Genomic DNA, 25,542 nt, shown 5'->3' on the forward strand with positions numbered 1-25,542 from the left:
GGCTCTATGCTACATGTTGTATTTTATCTCTTATGCCAACTCCCAACTCCAAATAGTTTATAAACAAGTTAAAAAGCATCGAACCGAGTACTGATTCCTGCGGTACTCCACTGCTTATCACCCTCCACTGAGAAAATTGCCCATTTATACTCACTCTTTGTTTCCTATTAATTAGCCAGTTTTTGATCCACAAATGAACTTGTCCTTTTATCCCGTGACTATTGAGCTTACTTAGGAGCCTTTGATGAGGATCTTATAAACTTCGATCATGTCACCTCTCAGCCATCGTTTCTCCAAACTAAAGAGCCCCAAGCATTTTAACCTTTCTTCATAGGGAAAGTGTTCTAACCCTTTTATTATTCTAGTTGCCCTTTTCTGTACTTTTTCCAATGCTATAATATCCTTTTTGTGGTGTGGTGACCAGAACGGTACACAGTACTCCAAATGAGGACGCACCATTGATTTATACAGGGGCATTATGATACTGGCTGAATTGTTTTCAATTCCCTTCCTAATAATCCCCAGCATAGCATTGGCCTTTTTTATTGCAGTTGATGAGAACGTAAGAGAGGCCATGTTGGATCAGGCTAATGGCCCATCCAATCCAACACTCTGTGTCACACAGTGGCCAAAACTCAGCTGCCATCAGGAAGTCCACCAGCAGGGCCAGAACTCCAGAAGCCCTCCCACTGTGGCCCCCGTGCACCAAGAATACAGAGCATCACTGCCCCAGACAGAGTGATCCATCCATAGAATCATAGAATCACAGAGTTGGAAGGGGCCATACAGGCCATCTAGTCCAACCCCCTGCTCAATGCAGGATCAGCCTAGCATCCCTGACAAGTGTTTGTCTAAACGCTGCTTAAAGACTGCCAGGGAGGGGGAGCTCACCACCTCCCGAGGCAGCTGATTCCACTGTGGCACAACTCTTTCTGGGGAAAAAGGTTTTCCTAAGATGCAGCTGGTACCTTCCCGCTGTCAGGTTCCACAGCAACAACGGAGTACACGCTTACTAGAAGGTTATACTTTTATTGAAGCCATAGGTACATGGACAGGAACACTGTTAGGAATGAGGGTCCAGCTATGCGCATATAGGGTTATAGTACATTCAAAGCATTGATAACCAATTGGGATGGTTCCCGCGCGCTCTAGGATGGTTCCCCTGCGCGCCAGAAGGCTTGAGAACCAACCGTCCCCAAAAGCAAAACAAGGCGAGCTTCCCACGGCTCATCTAAGCGAAGCCAAAGCTATCTCTCCCGCTACTCCTCCTGCGGTCTTAAAAGATACGTGGTGCATTACAGCGGTAAGCAATTAAACGCAGTGAAAGGTATGCGCATGGGTGTAGGGAGAGGCATGCGCATGGGTAGGGAAACAGAAACCAATTTGGCAGCTTGCTGACATACTGCCCTCTCCAAAATCAACTCCCACCCAACAAGTCCATATGTCTCCCAGTCATTCCAGGAGATCTCCCGGTTTCCCCGGGGACTCTCGGTGGAATTTGCGAATCAATTGAGGGGCCCAAATATCCCCTACTTCCACCCATTCGAGGTGCTGGGGTCCAAAGTCTTTCCATTCAACCAAATAAAACAGTTTTCCACGTTTGCGTTTTGAGTCCAGAATTTTAGCAATTTCGAAATGCTCCTCTCCTTCAATCAAGATGGGCGGTGGAACCATTGGATCCCCCCGCCAAGGGCAAGCTCCAGTGTCCCTTTTCAACAGGCTGAAATGAAATACAGAGTGCAACAACCTTAGATTTTTAGGCAATTCAACATCAACAGCAACAACATTGATAACTTTACGTACTTTAAAAGGCCCAATGAACTTCCATCCCAATTTCCTGCTTGGCCGCAACATCTTAATATTTTTTGTAGAAACGTACACTGAATCCCCAGGCTGCAGAGCCCAACCCTCCACTCAAACCCCTCTCCACCCCCATAATCTTCATTAATTCTCCCCAGAACTTAGAAACGAATTGTGTACCCCGATCGGATACCACCTTAAGCGGCAACATATGGAGGCGTACAACATGAAGCAGAAACGCTTTGGCGAGTGCTTTAGCTGTCGGCAAGGAAGCAAAGGGGATGAAATGCGCTTGTTTGGAAAAGAAGTCCACCACCACCCATATAACAGTCATCGATTTACTGGGGGGCAGATCCGTAATAAAATCCATCGAGATGACCTCCCACGGCCGACTGAGCGTGGGCAAGGGCTTTAATAGTCCCGGGACTTTCCCTGGCCGTGGCTTACTCATCGCACATATTTGGCATGACTGTACAAACGCTGATAGATCTTTGCGCATGTGCAGACACCAAAACTGTCTCTGTAAGAGTTGCAGAGATTTTACAAATCCTGAGTGCCCTGCCAGTTTTGAGCCGTGAACTGACAATAGCACCTCCCCCCTAAGTGATTTCGGCACGAACAGTTTATGATCTCGGTACCAGCAACCGTTTTCCCTTTGCACGCAATCCCCCGCCCCTTAAGTTGTTCCTTATCCTCCTCCGAGAAGGCGGCATTGAACTTTTTGTGCCACCCTGACATTGGGGGGGGAGGAGTTTGGCGGTGGTGGGTTGGCTTGCATTTTGGCCGCTTGGCTATGTGTAGTCACCACCACCCCCAATTGGGCGGGTGTGAAAACCGAGTCAAGGATGACGTCCCGCTGACTGGCATGTTGGGGGAGGCGCGAGAGGGCATCTGCCAGCAAGTTTGCTAATCCCGGAAAATGGTGGAGGGTGGATTGAAACTTAGAAAAGAAATCTGCCCACCTCAACTGTTTGGCATTTAGGCAGCGAGGTGTTTTAAGAGTTTCCAAGTTTTTTGTGGTCTGTCCATACCTCAAAAGGCACCCTTCCCCCTCCAGCCAATGTCTCCAGGTAGAAAGAGCCAGTTTTATTGCCCCCGCCTCCTTCTTCTACACTGACCAATTTCTTTCAGAGTCATTGAATTTTTTAGACACATAAGCAAGGGGATGAAGGAGTCCATCTTCCCCCTCTTGAAGGATAGCCCCTCCCATGGCTACATCTGACGCATCAGTCTGCACAATAAACTTTTTTTATTCATCAAGGTGAGCCAGCACAGGCTCAGATGTGAACAGGGCTTTCAAGCACATAAACGCCTCCTGGCATTCGGCCAACCAAGGAAGCGGGACGCCTGGTTTGGCCGCTTCCGGACCTTTGCCTTTTGTCTAACAGGTCCGTGAAAGGCAAGCTGATTTGGGCAAAGTTCGGCAAAAAGGAACGATAAAAGTTCGCGAATCCGATGAAGGATTGTAATTGCCGTCGGGTTCGAGGGACTTCCCACCCCAGGACATCCCGGACCTTTCCCGGATCCATCTCCAACCCCTCGTTCGAAATTCGATAATCCAAAAAGTCAATGTGTGTTTTGTGGAACTCACACTTCGAGAGCTTAGCAAACAGTTTGTGCTTGTGTAACGTACGTAGCACCTCTCTCGCCAATTAGACATGGGAGGGGAGGTTGGGGGAATATAAAAGTATATCATCTAGGTAAACGAGCACCCCCTTAAATAAATGCTTGTGTAACACTTCATTTATCAAGTTCATAAAGACGCCCTGGGGCCCCTTGAATCCCGAAGGGCATAACCAGATATTCGAATTGCCCCAAAGGCGTATTGAAGACTGTCTTCGGTTCATCGCCTTCTTTTATGCACACACGAAAATATGCGTCTCGCAAGTCCAATTTCGAAAATATTTTCCCCTTTGCCGCTTCCGCTAGCAAGTCTTTAATTAATGGCATAGGGTAGGCATTGGTGGCCGACACTGCAAACCCCGGTAATCTGTGCAGAGTCTTAAGCCACCATCCTTTTTCTTCCGGAAGAGAACAGGTGCAGCAAAGGGGGAGGAAGCCGGGAGTATGAAACCCCTTGCCAAGTTTTTATCGATGAACTTTCTCAGCTCTTCTTTCTCGTCGGGGCCCATGGCATAGATCCTCCCTTTAGGTAGCTTAGCCCCCAGCACCAGTTCGATGCTACAATCTGAATGCCTATGGGGGAGCAGTTCATCTGCTTCTTCTTCCCCAAATACCCTAGACAAGTCCCGGTATTCAGGAGGGAATGACTGTACCTCCTCTTGGGTCAGTAGGGCTACCTGAATGTCTTGGGGGGGCTTTCCCCCCACGTCGGGTCCCCCTTGTGGCCATGGCATTGCGGGGAGATGAATTCCACCCTCCCTTCTTCCCAAAGTACGTAGGGATCATGCCCATACAGCCAAGGAGCTCCCAAAACTAGTGGGAATCGGGCCGAGGGGGTGATTACAAAGGATCTTGCCTCCCAATGGTCTCCCGCCCCCATCTTGAGCGGTACTGTCTCATATAGGCAAGGGTCTTTCATTTGTGATCCATCCATCTGGGTGAAAACCAAGGGGTCTGCTAGTTTCACCACCCCCACCTCAAGACCTGCCACAACTGAGGGGCTAAGTCTCTCCTACACCCCGAGTCAATGAGAGCTTTTGCTCGTACGTGAGTTCCTAGGGCCGGGTTTAATAGAGAGACAGTCACAAAAAAGAGGGAGGGAGGTTCGCTCACCATTCTCCCTCTGAGGCGGAGGACATCTCCATGGGTTATTCCCATCATTCCTTAGGGAGGCAGGAAACACTTTTTTCTCCTTCCTGTTGGCGCCTTGGGAATAGCCCAGCCCCTCAGTTCTATTCCTGCCTCATAGGGAGCAGCAGTGAAAGTTTAGGCTCTACCTTTCACAGAGTTCTTTATTACAAACTTTTCCCTTCCTTTTTCTCCTGAACTATCTACTTCTAATCCCTGCTCTCTTCTGCTAAATTCTTCTTTTATTCTACCTGTCCCTCCGGCGTGAGTCAAGTCTGAGGAGGACTCGCGCTGTGAATTAAGCGCTGAGGTGCAAACGGCCAGAGACGATGTGGTCGGCCGAAGAGCACTCCAACGACTTTTCCTCCGGAGAGGAAGAAGCAGAGATTGCTGCGACGGCGGCTGACAGTGGGTCCAACTTGCCCTCCGGGCTTGCTTGTGTCTCCCCGACTACCCTAGCAGAGACGGCGGCGGCAACACAGCGCGCTATTAAACGGCTCCGCGCAACCGAAGAAGAGGAGCGCGCCAAAATCGGACAAACGAAGACGTCCGGCAGCCATTTTATTGCCCCGACGCGAGGTGCTGTGGAACGGGCCGATCTTCTGCTAGGAGCTACTGCAGCGACCGGTGGTAGTAAGACCCCCGATTCGCGCTTCCCTGGGCCTGTTATACCTTCCGGGGAGGGAGGTCTTAATGATCAGGTGGCCCTGGTTAACCCGGGAGACATGTTACAAATGTTCCGTCAGGTTATGCAGGAGGGAATTTCTACCCTTTGTTCCACTGTGGCACAGGCTAGTCAGGGAGCTACCCATTATACGTCCTCCCACTGCCCAAACCCCTGGCCCACTAAGGCGGCCAAAAAGCTTGTTGTAGGACCACCTCTTACACAGGAGGCGGGACGAGAAGGGTACAGGGAGGATACCTCCTCCATATCTATGCTTGGGAATAGGGAGGAGGTGGAGTTCCTTTCGGATGGTGAGCCAGAGGAATTACCGATGCCTGAACAGGCCACCAGGCTATTCAAAGCTGAGGAGTACCACTATTTCCTCTCCAAGGCGATTAAAGCATTAGAGATTCAGGACGCCCCAGACTCTGAGGAGCAAAAGGCTTCTAGACCCAAATTTAAATCCCGTTCCACGGGACTTTCAGAATTTTTCCCTCCTGAGGAACCAGTAGACCACGGGGTCTTTCCCTTTCCTGAATATTTTGAGAGACAATTGCGAATGGCCTGGGACAGACCCTCAGCTAACAGGCAGTTCCCCACTTTCGTTAAGAAGCTCTATGCCCTGCCAACTTATGCAAACGACCTGCTACAGGTTCCTCCTGTAGACGGCCCCGTGGCGGCTATTCAGTCATCCGGACTAGTGTCCGAGGACGGCCAGGGGTCTTTACGAGATCCTATAGACAAGAAAGTTGATGCCACTCTTAAGAAAATCTATGAGGCCATTTCTATGATGGTAAGGGCGGCGGCTACAGCCTCCATTGCATCCAGGGCATCAATAGTATGGATCCGTAAATTGATACAGATTTTGCCAGAAAATACTAGGGGACCTCTTGAAGGGGCTTCCCGCATACTAAAGGGCGCAGCCTTCTCTGCAGATGCCACCCTGGACATCTTAACTTTTGCGTCCCGGGCTCTAGCATCGACAGCCGTAGCTAGGCGACTTCTCTGGCTGAGGAGTTGGCAGGCCGATTTCCAATCAAAATTAATGGTCTCGGCCTATCCATTTCAAGGCAATCTGCTTTTCGGGGAAGCCTTAGATAGAATCCTAGTGGAAACAAGAGATAAAAAGAAGGCTATGCCTAAGAATTTTCGTCGTACGGAACGAAGAAATCCTCATTCCTTTCGCTCCCAACACGCACTATCCAGATTTAGACCCGATCAGCGTAAAACCAGTTGGGGCCCTCCCAAGCCTTCCAACAGGAGAGGAGCATTCAGCAACAGATTTCAGAAATCAAACTTCCACAAGTTCGATCGTGGAGACCGTGACCCAAAAAATAAGCAGGCGTGACTACCTTGCCCTCCCAGTGGGAGCAAGGCTGCTTCATTTTGCAACAATTTGGAAGGACATGAAGGCAGATCTTTGGGCACAGGAAATAGTATCTCTGGGATACACCATAGAGTTTCGTTCCATCCCACCGGACAGATTCCTGAATTCTCCCTTCAGCAAATCACCAGTAAAAAGGTCTCTGATAAACAAGGCGCTACAGCACCTGGTAGAAATAAGGGCCATCGAACCAGTCCCTATTTCGGAGATCGGATGCGGAGTCTATTCTATCCTGTTTCTTGTTCCCAAGAGAGATGGCCAGTGGAGAGCAATTCTGGACTTGAAGTATCTCAACAAATTCATCAAACTACGCCATTTCAGGATGGAGACTCTCAGATCCGTCTCAGAGACACTTTTACCGGAGGATTTTCTGACGTCCATAGATCTCAAGGAAGCATACCTTCATGTCCCAATTCACCCGGCTCATCACAAATATCTTCGTTTCTGCGTGGGAGGTCGCCACTATCAATATCGCTCACTTCCGTTCGGTCTGTCCACGGCACCGAGAGTATTTACCAAACTACTCATCAACCCGGTGGTCCATCTCAGAAAGCAGGGCATACATATCCATCCTTACCTGGACGACCTGTTGGTGAGAGGAAGGAGCTTGGAAGAAGCCGTCCAGAATACCAGACTAACTCTACAATGCTTACAAGACCACGGGTTTGTAATCAATCTTCCCAAGAGTTGCCTTCTTCCAGCCCAATGTATCGAGCATCTGGGGGCTCTCATAGACACGAAACTCAACGCATTAATTTTGCCGCGAGACAAAGCAGTCAAGATCCGGAACATGGCCATGTCAGTGTTACAGAGCCCTTCGGTCACCTTGATGCTCCTGGCCAAGCTTCTAGGTCTCATGATATCCTGCATAGATCTAATACAATGGGCTCGTCTTCACTCAAGAGCACTCCAGCGCTTTCTAAGACCTTACCAGCTTTTGATTGCACAACGCAAGTCCATGAACTTATGTGTTCCCCCGCAGACCAAAACGAGCCTTCTCTGGTGGACAAGGATTTCGAATCTCACGAATCTCACGTCAACAACGGAAATATTTACAGATGCGAGCCTAACGGGCTGGGGAGCTGTCTTGGAATCTCAGCCGGTCCAGGGAAAGTGGTCCAGGACCGAACAACGGTTACAAATCAATCTTCTAGAATTGAGGGCGATTCGGCTTGCCCTATGTCACTTCAGTCACAGGATTCAGGGATGCCACATTCTGATTCGGACAGACAATGTCTCGGCGAAGGCGTACTTGAACAATCAAGGAGGCTCAAGATCATCTCGCCTTCACCAGGAAGCGATGTTAATCTTCACCTGGGCGGAGAAGAATGTAACATCGATACGGGCAGAGCACGTCAGGGGAACGGTCAACATTCAAGCGGACTGGCTCAGTCGACAACCCATCCTGGAAGGGGAATGGTCTCTTCACAGGAAGATATTCAACTTCATAACGAAGCGACTCGGTCAGCCGCTGGTAGATCTTTTCGCCTCGGCGCAGAATCACCAGTTACCACGGTTCTTTTCGAGGTTTTACCACCACAGGGCGGAGGCCACAGACGCTCTGACTGCTCCTTGGCCTCCGGGACTGCTATACGCCTTTCCTCCAATTCCACGGATCCCAAGGACAATTCGCAGAATTCGAGAGGAGAAGGCACAAATCATCTTAGTGGCTCCCCTGTGGGCTCGGAGACCATGGTACTCTGCACTGATGGAACTAGCTATTCTCCCTCCTTTACCCCTCCCTCCTCAACCGGACATGCTTCTCCAGGGTCCCATACACCATCCGCACCCAGAGTGGTTATGTTTGACCGCTTGGAAGTTGAGAGGTCACAATTAGCCAGCCACGGATATTCGCAGCAAGTATTGGACACTATACTAGCCTCCAGAAGACAATCTACCATCAGAATTTATAACACAACTTGGAAGGTTTTTGTCCGGTGGTGCAGGCGTAAGAAGGTTACAGCACTCTCTCCTTCCATAGCTTCGGTGCTCTCGTTTCTTCAAGATGGATTAGACTCTGGACTTAAACCCTCGACACTGCGCAGACAAATAGTGGCACTTTCAACAGTACTTCCGTTGATGGGAGGTTACAAGATAACAAAGCATCCTCACATTTTGTTGTTTTTACAGGGCGCTTCGACCAAATCTCCACCGCAAATTCACCGTTTTCCCACTTGGAGGTTACACACGGTGCTTACAGCCCTCACCAACCCTCCCTTCGAACCTCTTAGGGAGGTTGAGCTGCGATGGCTCAGGATGAAGGTCATTTTTCTGGTAGCCATAACTTCGGCACGGCAGGTTTCAGAGATCAGCGCGTTGTCTGTAAAATCAACCCTTTGTGTATTTCATAAGGACAAAGTCGTACTTCGTACCGACCCTACATTTACACCGAAAGTGGCTTCGTCTTTCCATCGGTCCCAAGAGATCTATCTGCCAACTTTCTGTCCTAACCCGACCCACCCCACAGAAAAGCTTTGGCACACCTTAGATGTCAAACGTGCACTGAAAATATATATCTCTAGAACAGAAACGATTAGAAAAAATGAATTCATGTTCATTAATATTGCAGCACCAAGACGGGGTGACAAGATGTCAAAGTCTTCCATCAGCAAAGTTTTGAAACAGTGTATTGTGGAAGCATACAAAGCTAAGGGTCAGGAAGTTCCCAAAGGAATTACTGCCCACTCCTTGCGTAGTGCTTCAACGAACACAGCGCTAGACAATCGCGCATCCATTGAGGAGGTTTGTCGAGCTGCAACATGGTCCTCTGTCTCCACTTTTGTTCGACATTACAAATTGAACGTCTTCGCATTGGCTGACGCGGCGTTCGGACGTAGAGTACACCAGCACATTCTACCACATAATTTCGAAGATGAGAACCCACCCAAATAAAAGGGGACACTGCTTTGGGAGGTCCCATGGAGATGTCCTCCGCCTCAGAGGGAGAACGACCCTTGGACACTTACCGTGAGGGGTCCTTCTCCTCTGAGGATAGGAGGACATCTCGGCCCTCCCGTCCTTCATCTTCGTTTTTTACCCTTAAAATCTTAACTTACTGTTGCTGGAGTTAACCTTTTTCTACTTGCATCTTATAACAAGAGAACCTTTTTCACTGTATTCCTCTTCTGACCTTCAGGTAGAGGTAGTATGTATTATAGTTCTTAACTTCTGGTTTGCAGTTCATTCAATATTGTTCACAGGGAAGTTCTTGTTATTAATAGTCGTTACTGCTTGCGGAGTCCCAGAACTGAGGGGCTGGGCTATTCCCAAGGCGCCAACAGGAAGGAGAAAAAAGTGTTTCCTGCCTCCCTAAGGAATGATGGGAATAACCCATGGAGATGTCCTCCTATCCTCAGAGGAGAAGGACCCCTCACGGTAAGTGTCCAAGGGTTGTTTTTGGCGCTTCCATGGAAATGCCCTGCCATTTCGCGCCATCTACAGCAGGACCAATCGGTTTCCCGCCGGCTCTGGGTCCTCCCCACTCGAGTCTCCTTCGTCCTCTTCAGGGGAGGCTTGGAGCACTTTAGCGAATTTCAGTTTCCCCGTTAGTTTCTTCACCGGAGTGCTGGGATGGGCTTTCCCCACTTCGGCTTTCTCCCGACGCCCTGGTTGTCCACAGTCGACCGCGAAGTGCCCTCATTCCCCGCATTTTAGACACAAGCCTTGGCGCATTTGTTGCTCCCTCATTGCGTCTGGTTGGCGGGGTGGTTTGGCTTTCGGGGGGAGAGGGGTTGACTTTCCCCCAGCTGCCCCGATGTCCAGTCTTAGCATCTGCAGACGATTTTCAGCACTCTCCGCTTCTTGCATCCATGCCATCAGGGAGATAGGGTCCACTGACCTTAGTACAGTTTCTCTGATCTTGTCAGCAAGCTGCCAATGTATCTTTCCTATGTGTATTATGTATGCCTAACCCCCCCCAGCCACTATGAATGTATCTGCTCTTATGCGCATGTCTACCCTCACTCTCATGCGCTCATCTTCTTCTCAGCTGCATTCCTTTCTATGTACGCTAGTATTGCTTTGATGGAATGTTATCAACTCAAGGCCACAGGTGGTGAGCGGCAGGAGGGTTATTGCTTAGTCTTTAATGAACAGTAGTGTGGAAATAGACTAATTGTTTAACTGTATAGAACCGTTGCTTCTCAGGGTTTGGCCGTGCGATGTGTCTCCTGAGCGGGCGCGGGAACCATATCTATTGGCTAGTGTAATTATGAACCTGCTTTATCCTACCTGTCAAACGCACATCTCGTTATTCTGAACAGAGAAACTGTTCTAAGTACTTCATGGCTTCAATAAAGTAAAACCTTCCTGCAAGTGTGTACTTCATTGCCTGCTGTGGGGTCTGACAGATCTCTGCGTTCAGGCTGACCCGGTACATCTCTGCTAGCACGTTATCTGGCCAATTTGGCAACTTGGCCGTGTGGAGCTTGAATTCGGCAGTGTACTCACAGACCGTTCTGCGGCCTTGCTTCAAGGTGCGCAAATACGCTCGTTCTCTTGGTCCTGCATTCTGATCCTCGAATTGGGCTCGCAGCGCCCACATAAAGGCAAATATGTCTGTACGTTCGGGGGGCCTTGTGTTGTGGAGCCCCATGTATCATGCTGCTGCGGCCCCTCTGAGTCTTGCAGCCACCACGTCGATTCTGCTGCTGTCATCTGGGAACAGGTGGCCTGAGCGATCCACGAATTTCTGCACTCTCACTACAAAGTACAAGAGCTTCTCGGGGTTGCCATCAAACGTAGCCTCAATCAGGTCTTTCGGGCGTGGGGTAGTCTGTCCTCGTGGGCTGGCTGGCCTCGGTGCCGGTGCTGGAACATCTGGCGGTCTTGGAGCAGGTATCGGGACCGGTTGGCCAGGCACTCCCGGCTGGCCAGGCACCCCAGGCCCCGGTATCGGCTGTCCCCCCGGTACCGCACCCACCGGCTGCCTCCGCTCTAACGCCTCTTCGATCGTTCATGTGACCAATTCTGGGATGGCTTGTATCCCGTCTTCCAAATTCTGCTGAAGTTGCTGACTGTTTCAGTCAGCTGTTTCAACATGTTCCATCAGTCCCTCTTCCAGGGACGCCCGGGCACTCCTGGCCTTCGATCGATCCGTCACCCATGGTGGAACTATCGATTTAAATTGGGCTCCCAGGGAGGGTAGACCTGGGCCTGCCGCCAATCCTCTGTCATATAAACTGTCTCTCAAGGCTCCCACCAGGTGCGAGTAGGACTCTCTCGTAGTATCCGCATCAAACTGGCTCCAGCTTTGACTGGGTCAGCTGCTGGGCCCCGCTCGGTATCGTGAGCCTTGAGGGGTCAGGAACAGGGACGTCGTGACTTTCTTCGGGATCGCCCCCCCCCGGGACGGATGCTGGTGACTGGGTAGTCACCGGTACCGACGCCGTGGTTACCGGGGGGTCCTCCCCTTTGTCCGGCTTCCCTGGCTCCTCACCATCGGGAATGGGTAGTTTCCCCTCTCCGTCACTCATATCGAGATCGATAGATGTGCTGAGATGAGGAATGAAGGATTCCTAACAGAATGTCAGGTCCCACAGCAGCAACGAAGTACACGCTTACTAGAAGGTTATACTTTTATTGAAGCCATAGGTACATGGACAGGAACACTGTTAGGAATGAGGGTCCAGCTATGCGCATATAGGGTTATAGTACATTCAAAGCATTGATAACCAATTGGGATGGTTCCCGCGCGCTCTAGGATGGTACCCCCGCGCGCCAGGAGGCTTGAGAACCAACCGTCCCCAAAAGCAAAACAAGGCAAGCTTCCCACAGCTAATCCTAGCAAAGCCAAAGCTATCCCGCTACTCCTCCTGCGGCCTTGAAAGATATGTGGTGCATTACAGCGGTAAGCAATTAAACACAGGGAAAGGTATGTGCATGGGTGTAGGGAGAGGCATGTGCATGGGTAGGGAAACAGAAACCAATTTGGCAGCTTGCTGACACCCACCCTTGATTTAAACCCTTTATTGCAAATCCTACCCTCTGCTGCCAACAGGAACACCTCCCTGCCCTCCTCTAAGTGACAGCCCTCAAACGCCTCTTCTCTAGACTAAACATTCCCAAGTCCCTCAGCCTTTCCTCATGGGGCTTGGTCGGCAGGGTCTAGCATTCCACCGCTGAGATCTCTGTCTCCCCCAGAGCATCTGGGAATCCAGGGGGAATATCAGCCTCTTGAGCACCTCGCCCTTCGATCCAGTCTGGATCACCCTGTTTTCCAGGGCTTACTCCCCACTCCTTTTCCAAGGATTTTGTTGGAGGTTGGAGACAGACTGCCTCGAAAGAGATCTTTTCTGTACAGAGGGGGAGTTGGGGATGGAGGGGCCCCCCCCTCTGAAGGGGAACTCCTCAGACTTCAGGAGGAGAAAGATGCAAATCACTGGCCCACCTTTTCTCCCCTGGCAGACAGCAAAATGACATCAGAGAACCTGCCTGGATCATCTCCTTCTTATGCTGCAGTGGAGCCAATGGCCGGGCACCTGGCTCAGGTATGGGAAAGATTCCTGTGGGAGGGTGGTCTGCAGGGGTCAATTTGGAGGTTCTTTCCTCAGTTCCAGCCTCTAGAGGACTCCTCTCCTGTCCTTGACTTTGGGGGCTGCAAAGGGTCCCTGGTGTGATCTGCTCTGGGCTTCCCCCTTAAAGCGGTGAACCTGCCAGAAATCATCTTCATTGTCTTCATCTCCTGGTGGGTGGGTGGGTGGGAGGTCCTGGTCACATGCTTAGACACAGCCTGTCTATCTGGATTCATGAGGAAGGAAAGTGTTTTCTGATTCCAGGGGCGAGTGTCTTTTGAGGAGGTGGCCGCGTGCTTCACCGCGGAGGAATGGGCCTTGCTGGATCTGGGCCAGAGAGCGCTATACTGGGAGGTCATGCTGGAAAATTATGGGATGGTGGTCTCTGTGGGTAAGAATCCTTTTGATGCTACCTTAGGGGGCAGATTTCTCTTGTTATTTTTGTCCATGGAGGAAGTGGGGAAAGCTTAGTAAGAAAGAAGCCCTGGCTCTTCCTCCTCTGGTTTTCCTGGCCAGCCATTTTCTTAAGTCTCTTTCCAGAGAGGGGAGCCCTGATCTGGTGGTTCCGTGATAGAGGGTCAAGCTAACATATAAATTATATTTTAAAAATGCAAATATTTATTAGGGTGTACATATAACTAAAACATACGTACGGTTAAAAGCAATGTGGTAGAGGAATGATGTAGGGGGGATGGGCTGCTCCGTCCTTTTATCTAATGCCCCCCATAAAACATCCAAGGCCTCATCTTGTGGAATGTTAGTATACAAAGACACTACATCTACATGGTTGAGGAAATCCAGGGTATCTCTTAAATATAAGTGCGTGGTTTGAACAAAGGGCTTGAGAAAAATGTCCAAATATTGGGCCATCGGTTCCAAAACTGACCCACATCCAGAAACAATTGGTCTACCTGGGACTGGGAGGGTGCCCAGTAAAAGCCAGTTTGCTGTAGTGGTTAAGTGCGCGAACTCTAATCTGGGAGAACCAGGTTTGATTCCCCACTCCTCCACTTGCACCTGCTGGATGACCTTGGGCAAGCCATAGTTCTGATAAGAGCTGTCCTTGAAAAAGAGCAGTTTCTGTCAAGAGCTCTCTCAGCCCCACCTACCTCACAGGGTGTCTGTTGTAGGGAGGGAAAGGGAAAGGAATTTGTAAGCCGCTCTAAGACACCTTTGGGTAGTGAAGGGCGGGGTATAAATCAATCTCTTCTTGTTCTTCTAAAAATGTCTTATTATTTTTTAAAATAATTATTGCATATATTTACTATATACATTTGATATATAATAATCTGGCTTTTTTCCTTCTTTTTTCAACAATTTCAGAAAGCAACATCTGGTCATATATATATACAAAATTCTTTATGCATGTATTTCTGGATGTGTGTCATTGTAAAATAAAGAATATTGACCACTGAGGAAGGCCCAAAGGGGCCAAAATGCATATGGTCCTTAGGTCATAAGTTATACCCATCAATTGGATATGTATAATTATCAGCTTTGGTGATATAAGCTTTAACAGTCTGATATTTAGACTATTTCTTTTAACCGCATGTATGTTTTAGTTATGTGTATACCCTAATAAATATTTGTACTTTTTAATATAATTTATATGTTAGCTTGACCCTCTTAGACTGCAGCTACATTTTGGGTTCAGTCCCCCCCCCCCTTTTTATTTGGTTCCATGTCAGATCCAAGACTGTTGCCAATTTATGAGGCGTTTTTGGGAGCTCATCATGCCTTGTATGGATCATAGTGCAGTTCTTTAAGAACCCTGCATGGTCGGCCACCATAACTGACCCATATTACAGACGGAGGGTTTCAAGGGGGTGGGGGAATAACAGTGTGGCTGAGGCCAACTTGCGAGTGGGTAGAAGCCAGCACATCCCTTTCAAACCCAGCACTATGAGCAACTGGCCAAGACTTAATGTCGAGGCCTTTCTTGGACCAATTTTCAGGACTCCTCTTGACTTGATGTGCCAGGGATTGAACCCGGGGCTTTGTAGCCTTGCATGAGTTCCATTTTACTTGTGTAAAGATCAGAGTGATGCTGTCTAGACCATGTTGCAGGCAAGAAGGTTTGGATTCACCAAATAATATTCTAATACAGAGTAAAAGAAATAAGGGGTGGTTCTGGGAAAGGGACAGAGCTTGGGGTTGGACCACCTTTTTTGCAGAAGATTCCCAATTCCATCCTCAAGATCTTTAGCTAAGAAAGATCTCAAAGAGAGAGGCTTGGAAGTGCCCCTCTCTGCCTGAGACCTTGGAGAGACAGAGGCAGTTGGGGTCGTCAGTGCTGGGCAGGATGAACCTGTGGTCTGATTCGGGCAGTTCCTTATCCTTATTTTTTTTTCTTCAGGAGGACACCAGGGTTCCACACCTAGCCTTATCTCCTGGCTGAAGGAAGAAGGCCTCTTTCTCCAGAGCTCCACAGAAGACTCTCAGTCAGCAGGTAGATGGTTAGATGTTTCATGGGAGCCCTTTTGCCTGCAGGAAATCAAGCAAAATTAGCAAGAAAAGAGGGGATGTAATGACAAGACTGTTACAGGACAGGCTGATCTGAAGAAGTCCCCGAGCAGTCTTACAGAGATGCATCAAGCACCATCTCTAGATAGAGGCTTTGAGTTTAAGAGAGAAATTGTTTTCTCTTACCATGTCCTTGTTTTATTGATACCCAGAATTTGTTGCAGAGTCTGAAGGCAGATTACAAACATTAGAAAACAAAATGATAACTTTATTGATACAAAATGATACAAAATGCACTTTTAAGACCAACAATGTTTAATTCTGGGTATAAGCTTTCATGTACATACACACTTCTTCAAGTACTGCTTCAGATAAAAAACGAACAAAACATGACAACTATTTATTGTTCCATGCAGTACAGTTTGAGGCTCAATTAGTATCACCATTGCGGCTAACTAGGAATACATCTGGGGAAGTTAAAGTATCTCTGGTTCATATCTGTGCCGGCTGGGATCTGCCACCTCCTTATTGTTTAAAAGTTGGCCTAAAACAATACTTTTCTCTATAATAAGAAATGTGTTATCTTTCCTGATGAGTAATGTAGAGGTCTTCCTTCCTATCACTTCATTCTGCTCCTTTTATTTCTTCAGGAGATGTTTGGGAGAACAAGATTCTGGGCTCAGAGTGTGGAAAGAGTTTCCATGAGAGGGTTGCCCTCACCTCCCATCAAAGAATCCATTCAGGAGAGAAACCATATCAATGCTCAGACTGTGGAAAGAGTTTCTGTGACAGTGGCTCCCTCCCTCGCCATAAAAGAATCCATACAGGAGAGAAACCATATCAGTGCTCAGAGTGTGGAAAGAGCTTCACTCATAGGTCAAACCTCACTTCCCATCAAAGAATTCATACAGGAGAGAAACCATATCAGTGCTCAGAGTGTGGGAAAAGGTTCAGTCACAGTTCCAACCTCACTTCCCATCAAAGAATCCACACAGGAGAGAAACTGTATCAGTGCTCAGAGTGTGGAAAGAGCTTCAGTCATAGTGCAGACCTCACTTCCCATCAAAGAATTCATACAGGAGAGAAACCATATCAATGCTCAGACTGTGGAAAGAGTTTCTGTGACAGTCGCTCCCTCACTCGCCATCAAAGAATCCATACAGGAGAGAAACCATATCAGTGCTCAGAGTGTGGAAAGAGCTTCACTCATAGTGCAAACCTCACTTCCCATCAAAGAATTCATACAGGAGAGAAACCATATCAGTGCTCAGAGTGTGGGAAAAGGTTCAGTCACAGTTCCAACCTCACTTCCCATCAAAGAATCCACACAGGAGAGAAACCGTATCAGTGCTTAGAGTGTGGAAAAAGTTTCTTCGATAGTGGCTCCCTCACTTCCCATCAAAGATTGCATACAGGAGAGAAACCATATCAGTGCTCAGAGTGTGGAAAGAGCTTCAGTCATAATGCAAACCTCATTTCCCATCAAAGAATCCATTCAGAAGAGAAACCGTATCAGTGCTCAGAGTGTGGAAAGCGCTTCAATCAGAGTGCACACCTCACTTCCCATCAAAGAATCCACACAGGAGAGAAACCGTATCAGTGCTTAGAGTGTGAAAAGAGTTTCAGTCATAGTGCAAACCTCACTCGCCATAAAAGAATTCATACAGGAGAGAAACCATATCAGTGCTCAGAGTGTGGAAAGAGCTTCAGTCATAGTGCAAACCTCACCTCCCATCAAAGAATCAATTCAGGAGAGAAACTGTATCAGTGCTCAGAGTGTGGAAAGCGCTTCAATCAGAGTGCAAACCTCACTTCCCATCAAAGAATCCACACAGGAGAGAAACCATTATCAGTGCTCAGAGTGTGGAAAGAGTTTCAGTGAGAGTTGCTCCCTCAGTTCCCATCAAAAAACCCATACAGGAGAGAAACCATATTAGTGTTCAGAGTGTGGGAAAAGGTTCAGTCACAGTTCCAACCTCACTTTCCATCAAAGAATTCATATAGGAGAAAAACCATAACGGTGCTCAGAATGTGGACAAAGTTTCTATGAGTGTAGCTCTCTCACTTCCCGTCAACAAACCAATGCAGATAAAAACACTGCCTTCTGCCAGCTCTCAAATGCTCCAACTAATTGATATTTTCTGCCCTGTTGTTTTAATATGTTTGGACACTTCTATTGGTTTTCATTTATTGTCTCTTGGTAACAACTCTGAGCCTGTTTTCTGATGTCTGGATAATCTTATGTCAACATCAATAAATATGTGTTATGATGATTTATTTTAGTGAGAAGCTGTATGAACATTAGGCCCCAGGCTAACAGGACCTGCTCGAATGTGTTATGTGCAGTTAAGGCTGTTTTGACTTACAGTGATCCTATGTATGAATGAGTGAATAACCTCCAGAACGTCATATCATGAACAGCCTGGGCCAGGTCTTGGAAACTGAGGGCTGTGGCTTCATCCCTCCCAGATACAACCAGAAGTGATGTCGCCTCACCCCCCCCCCTTTTGCTCCTGCTGGAGTGAAGACCAGCAGCAGAGGGCTACAGCCGGGAGTGGGAGACGGCCAGCTGTATCTTGCAATCTGGTTAGTGGGAATATCTTTCACACCATCAGGGTCAGGCAGGGGCAACACACCTTCCAGAGTCCCCCTTGGAGACCTCAGCAGGCCTCAGACTGGGGAGGGGAGGGGGTAGCTGCACTCTAGGTCTCCCCTTTCTCTTTCTTCTACCCTCCACTGTAGCCAGTTTTAGCTATCAGGAGAGCTAATGTCTCCTCCCAGGCCTGAACCCCTGGCCCTTAGGAGGGATACTGCTTCGGGTACGATGGCCTCTTCCTCTTCGTACCCCGCCTAGGGTTGCCACACCCTCCTGACTTGATTGGCAGGAACAATTGCCAGTCGGTGCAACTGGGCTAGGCCGGCCTCCTGCCTCACCCTCCACTTCTCTTTAACGGCTGCCCTGCCTTCTCCAGCTTGCTACTGCCAGGGCATTGAGCCTCCAGACCACTGCATGTGGTGGGAATTCCTCTCTCACCTGACCATGCTGGGTTGGGCGTCCCAGTGATGTCTTCCTCCTAGAGGGTGGACTTCCCTGCTGTGTCACCCCACAGGGCTGGGGCCAAATTCTGCTGTACGTGGGGCATTGCCAGGTAGGCTGCTCTGGATGGCCCTCTCCAGGGGTGCCGAGGCCACCTCTGGACACCAGGTTGGCGTGATGTCAGGGACTCCACAGTTCTCAGTTTGACTGAGTTTGGCTTGCGATTGGGGCAGGGTGTTGGGTGAGCTTCCTTGAAAGTAGCGCAGTTTGGAGCTACAGTGGGGGAAAGCAGGAGACGTGCCAGGGATGGCCCAGGAAATAGGGCAGTGATCCTCATCACCTCTGACCATGGGCAAGGGAGGTACTTGGGTGGTTTATTTAGTTTTAACCTTTACTGTTTGAATTAGTATCTGTGAGCTGCCTTCAGTCAAGAGGAAAGGCAAGGTTGAGGGGGAAAATGTTGAGGGGGAAACCAGATAGCTGCTCACGCTTTGGCAAAACCTTTTCTCAGATACTAAATTTGGGTTGGCATTTCAAAAGGGGTCGAAAATATAAATGCTTGGAGTATGGGAAAAAGCTCACACATAATATAACCAGATATCAACTTCTGATTATCCGTTCAAGACTGGGGCAACAGATCTGCCCCCACTGGCAAAAAAGTTGAAAGTTTCTTCTCAATGCAAGGCTTCCCGCCAAAGGCTCCCAGTCAAAGGAAACCTTATAATGGGTGAGCATATATTGTGCAGTGATCTTTCCGTTTGACATAGCAGGCTGAAACCTGATTTACCTTAGTCTTACAGCAATGAAATGATTTCCTTTTGAAGAAGCTAAGTTTAAGCTAAGTTTAAAAAATGTTAGGAGACCCAAATTTTATGGCATGCGTGTATTCTAGTTTTATAGAATTAATTGCGCCTTTTAAAATTCAAATTCTTGCCTAATGAGAAGAGTGATGCTTTCCAAAAAAAAGATCATGAACGCAAAGATATTCTCTGCTTGTTCTGGAGGCAAAACTTCCCCTGACTTGTACTGTGAGAGAGAAGTCTCCATCAGAGAGATTCCTCAGCAGATCATATTCAGGGAATCACCGCTGTGCTCACCCAATCTATATATCTAATAGCCAAGTTGCCCCCTCCGTGTGGATATCTAAATCCGCACATCGGGGGCACTTGGGGGGCAGGGCGATTTTCCTGCACACTTGGGGCAATCCCCAGATGTGCAGAAAAATCTGAAAACTTGGGAAAATATGCAGGGGATATTTAAATCCCCCCAAAAGTAAAAGAGCGTTTCCTGCACAGGAGCAGAGAACGCTCTGGGGACTGCGGCAGGCTGGCAGCTGGAGGTCACTCAGGCCTCGCCGCAGGAGCAGGGGGGATTCTCCCCCCCCTCCGTATCACGGGTCCCTCTTCTTGTTAGGGTCTAACTCCCCGAGAACTGATTCAGTGTAGCTCTCTAGACTGGGTGCAAATAAAATAATTCATGACACACCTTTTTTCATTATGGCATGTGTCATGCCTTCAACCAGTTTTCACGGCATTGTTTTTCCACTTCTGTAAGCCTCTTCCTGCTGCATTGTCTTTGCTGTCCGATTTAATGGCTTTTCAAATATTTAGTAATCTCCCTAGAGATTACTAGAGAAAGCTGGGCTATGAATGAGGATGAAGATGGTTCCATAATTAGATCAAGATGGGTAGCTGTGTTCGTCTGTCTGTACCGGTAGAAAAAAGCAAGAGTCCAGGAGCACCTTAAAGACTAACAAAATCTGTGGCAGGGGATGAGCTTTCATGCGTCACTGTTCACTTATTCAGATACAGCTGGAATGTGAGTCCATCTGTCCTATTGATTGGCGTGATTTCAGAAGCCGAATGACATTAGCAGCCAAATGACCATAGCAGGTGAATGACAATACCAGGCATGATTGGATTAAGTGTGATATGCAGAAGGGAAGTAAAAAAGGTAAAGGTTCCCTTGCTCGAAAGCCAGTCGAATCCGACTTTAGGGTTGCGGTGCTCATCTCCGTTTCAAAGCCGAAGAGCCAGCGCTGTCCGAAGACGTTTCCGTGGTCATGTGGCCGGCCTGACTAAACACCAAGGCGCACGGAACGCTGTTACCTTCCCACCGAAGTGGTACCTATTTATCTACTTGCAATTTCTTGCTTTCGAACTGCTAGGTTGGCAGGAGCTGGAACTAGAGATGGGAGCTCACTCCATCATGCGGCACCCGGGTCTCGAACTGCTGAACTACTGACCTTCCACAACCTGCAGTTCAGCGTCTTAACCACTTAAGCCACCGCAGCTCCTAGAAGGGAAGTAGGCGTGGGGAAATCACCATTGGTAATGAGATAGGATGCCTTCACTCAGAGCGGCTTACTCTCTCCTTCCCTTCCTCTCCCCACAACAGACACCCTGTGAGGTAGGTGAGGCTGAGAGAGCTCTGAGAGAACTTGTGAGTGACCCAAGGTCACCCAGCAGCTGCCCGTGGAAGAGTGGGGAATCAATCCCGGTTCTCCCAGATTAGAGTCTGCCGCTCTTAGCCACCACACCAAACTGGCTCTCAACCCTATGAGGTTGCCATAAAAGGGCTATGCAGCCTCTCTGTAGCCTCTGTTGTCTGCTGCAGTCTGCAATTTCTCTCTCTCCCCCTGGACTGGGGGTGGTCTGTGTTCCTTCAGATCTCTTTGGTGATACGTACCAAGAGAAAGGCTCCAGAGGCAGCAGGGCAAATGCCTTCCAAAGCCTGCAGCTCATCCCCAGACTAGAGAGATCAGTCCCCCTGGAGAAAATGGATGCTTTGGAGGGCGTACTCTGTGGCACTGTACCCCACCGAGGTCCTTCTCCCTCCCCAGGCTCCACCCCCAAATCTCCAGGAGTTTCCCAGCCTGGACCTGGCAACCCTACCCCTCCCCATCCCCCGTCGGTGGCCAGGGGGCACTTGACAACCCTAGGAAGGCCTCGGCCTCTGTGCCATCCAGAGGAATGGATTGCGTGAGACAAGCTGCTGGGCTAGAGGGACTGCTGGTCTGATCCAGCAAGGCTCTTCTTATGTCCTGAGGAGTATGTCTTCCATCATGAGTTGGAGCCATCCTAACCTGGCTAAGCTCCACAGTGGCCAAGAAGACTACAAAATTCTCTATTGGCCCACACACAGGGTGCCTTCGGCATGCACAGCGAAGGATAAGGACAACTAATCAGTAGTGCCTCCAGCACCAGGCCTGAGGCCAGATCTCCCAGCTCAGAAAGGGCCCCCACTGTGGGCTCGGCTGCAGCTAAGCCAGCAGAACGCCTCATCTGACCCACGAACCCAGGATTGGTCGGTGTGCTCAAAAGTGTGCACTCAGAGCCTCTGAAAATACTAACTGTGCTTTGTGGTTATTTACTTTATGTATATCCCAACGTTCTTCCCAGAGGGAGCTTACATTGTTCTCTCTTTTATTTTAACTTTACAATGACCTTGTGAGGTGGACTAGGCTGACTAACAGAGAGGGACTGACCCAATGTCACCCAGCAAGCTTCCATGGCAGAGTGGGGATTTGAACCTGGATCTCTTGAAGCCGAGTCCTACACTCTAAACACTTTCCCACACTGGCTCTCCTCCACATAAGAGCAGAAGAGAATAAGAACGTAGGAGAAGCCAATGTTGGATCAGACCCGTGGCCCATCCAGTCCAACACTCTGTCACACAGTGACCAAAAAACCCCAGGTGCCATCAGGAGGTCCAGCAGTGGGGCCAGGACGCTAGAAGCCCTCCCACTGTTGCCCCCCCCCAAAGCACCAAGAAGACAGAGCATCCCTTGCCCCAGACCGAGAGTTCCTATCTATACCTTGTGGCTAATAGCCACTGATGGACCTCTGCTCCATATGCTTATCTAATTCCCTCTTGAAGCTCCTGTGGCAGTAAATTCCATGTGTTAAATAGATTGATGGAGAGTGATAACCAATCCCCTTCCTCCTCCCCAGTACTCAGTCAGATAAACTCCATCTTTTCAATCTGCCCAGGTCTCAGTCACGCAAGTTAAATCAGTCCTGTTCCCTTCCACCTGACAGGAACACAGATTTATTCCTCATCGATCTGGCATTATGCCCTGCCAACGGGGGGAACTGAGGAGAGACCCATGGGGCCTGCATCTTCCGGATATTTTCCCGCTCTTTGATGGGAAGGGAAACCTTCAGGAACTGAAGAACTTTCCCTGTTTCAAGCACATTTATTTTCAAAAGGGCTAGAAAAATGCAAATTTAGTGACATCACCCCCCAAAAAAATGATTGCTAAGATTTATTTCTAAAAACTTCTGGGAAATTCTTGTATTGTAAGTAATGGCCGGCCTTTCTCTTGAGCCCAAACCAGTTTTCGAAAGCCCTGCCTCAAAACCTTTCCCAGTGCTCGAAGTGATGTCTTGAAACTTTTCTGTGAAGTTTTCCAGCAAGGACACCTAATGAGCTCCAAACACTCATTCTCAATACACTGACGTTGCTGTTGCTTTGGTAGTAACTTGTCAGATATGGGGGTTGGGTGGTGGTGGTGGAATACTCCCCAAAAATAGAGGAATGTTTGGGGAAAGATTGGGAATTATAGGTTTGGTGGAGATTATGGCTTCCCCACATGCTCAAGAGGTTTAGGGGCTCCCCAACATGGCCCCCACCAATAGTTTCCACGGCACCCGCCAAGCTTCCCAGAACCTGGGCAGGGCCTTTGTCAGGCAGGGCTTCTGATTGGCTGCCCTCAGTCTTCCGGGGCTGCCATAGACACCGCAGCAGTTACAAGGAGGATCAGGAGGACTGGGAAGAAGCCTCCAGGTTGGTGGTCCCTCCCCTCCCTGGGCTTTTTTTTAATTTATCCCAGGCCCAGCAAAATGAAGGAAAGCCGGGCAGGCTGTGAAATCCTCCAGACTCCCCCCCCCTTCCTTGGCCTGGGGGTCTCCAGAGGGGGAGGGGGTAGATGTGGGGGGGAGCCCGGCTGAGAACCCTCAAGGACCCCCCACCTTCCTGCCTGGCCACTCCTGGGGGTCGGATTCTGCCTCCCACTGCTGGGGCTGCTGCCTGCCCACCCCTCCCTCGATGAGGTCAGAGCCCCAGAAGGGACCCCCGAGGGTTCAGTCCATGGGGGGCAGAGGGTGAGGAGAGGCTTCCCCCACACCACGGAGAGCCCAGTCTGCATAGCTGGTAAGGAAGGGGGGGAAGCTGTCTCTGAAAGGGGGGGGGAGATCATGTGCTTTGAGGGGAGTAAAGCCAAGTCCCCCAAAATGCCCGAGGACTCCAGCTCATTCCCTTCCACTGGAGGCTGACCCATCAGTGCTTCCCCTGCAGCTGAGGAGAAACGGGGAGTTTGAGGATCAGGAGGACTGGGAAGAAGCGTCCAGGTTGGTGGTCCCTCCCCTCCCTGGGCTTTTTTTTAATTTATCCCAGGCCCAGCAAAATGAAGGAAAGCCGGGCAGGCTGTGAAATCCTCCAGACTCCCCCCCCCTTCCTTGGCCTGGGGGTCTCCAGAGGGGGAGGGGGTAGATGTGGGGGGGAGCCCGGCTGAGAACCCTCAAGGACCCCCCACCTTCCTGCCTGGCCACTCCTGGGGGTCGGATTCTGCCTCCCACTGCTGGGGCTGCTGCCTGCCCACCCCTCCCTCGATGAGGTCAGAGCCCCAGAAGGGACCCCCGAGGGTTCAGTCCATGGGGGGCAGAGGGTGAGGAGAGGCTTCCCCCACACCACGGAGAGCCCAGTCTGCATAGCTGGTAAGGAAGGGGGGGAAGCTGTCTCTGAAAGGGGGGGGGAGATCATGTGCTTTGAGGGGGGGTCTCTTTCTCTCTGCCCCCAAAGCATCGAAAAGTAAAGCCAAGTCCCCCAAAATGCCCGAGGACTCCAGCTCATTCCCTTCCACTGGAGGCTGACCCATCAGTGCTTCCCCTGCAGCTGAGGAGAAACGGGGAGTTTGAACCAAGATCAGACAAGGGCTCCTGCTTCCCTTCATGGGACAAGTCCTCTCTCTGAACTGGAGTTCATCCCATTGAAGGGGGTGTTTGACTCCAAGGTTCGAATCCTCCCTCTGCCATGGTGGCTCACCGGGTGACCTTGGGCCAGTCACACCATCTCGGCCTCACCTACCCCCGTAGGGATGTTGTGAGGATGAAGATGTAAGCTGCTTAGGGTCTCCAGCAGTGTTCCCTCTAAGCTGAGTTAGTGTGGGCCAGTTCACAGTTTTTTAGCCTCCGGCTCACACATTTTTGTCTTAGCTCAGGAAGGATGGCTCCAGAGCAAACTCATTTATGCAGTAGCCACAATCGCTCGCTCACGACTTTAATGCCAGTAGCTCACAAAGTAGAATTTTTGCTCACAAGACTCCACAGCTTAGAGGGAATATTGGTCCCCAGTGCAGACAAAAATGGAATATAAATACATAAATATAATCTGATAGAAAAGTGGGGCGTCCAAAATAAGGGTTCTCTCCCTGCCTTTCTCCGTGACGTGTTTATTTGATATCTTGTATGTGAATAGCAAAGCAGGATATCTTTAAATACTCAAATCCGATGACCGGAGCTCTGAGCAGGCAAGACAGACCTTTCTACAGACCTCAAAAGGGCCTTAGGTTGGCAGGAAAATGTGAAATCTAAAAATATATATACTGGACAGCTTAAGAAAATCTGAAAAGTTATCAAAGGGGCTTCTGTAGTTTGAAGCCAGGGCTCCCCTCAGTGGCTGTTGCTAGGCAACCAAGACAGGCTTCAGTTTGGGTCAATACAAAGGCGGGGGGGAGGGGCAGGGCCCATTTTGGCCTCAGAGGGGGAGCTCCTTGGGGCCAGGCCTGGCTAGGGTTGCCAGCTCCAGGCCAGAAGATTCCTGGAGATTTTTGGGCAGACTGTGAGGAGGGCAGGGTTTGGGGAGAGGAGAGGCCTCAGCTGAACAGAAGGCCCTGGAATCCACCCTCCAGAGCCGTCCTTTTCTCCGGGGG

The 25,542-nt window shown here is 49.5% G+C and overlaps 1 pseudogene; it reads left to right on the forward strand.

The window, feature by feature from the left end:
• The window catches only part of LOC107122598, a 112,221-nt pseudogene that overhangs the window by 40,696 nt on the left and 45,983 nt on the right, over positions 1 to 25,542 (forward strand).

The sequence above is a fragment of the Gekko japonicus genome, unplaced genomic scaffold (assembly GCF_001447785.1).
Source record: "Gekko japonicus isolate JY-2015 unplaced genomic scaffold, Gekko_japonicus_V1.1 scaffold1563, whole genome shotgun sequence".
NCBI classification, from domain to species: Eukaryota; Metazoa; Chordata; class Lepidosauria; order Squamata; family Gekkonidae; genus Gekko; species Gekko japonicus.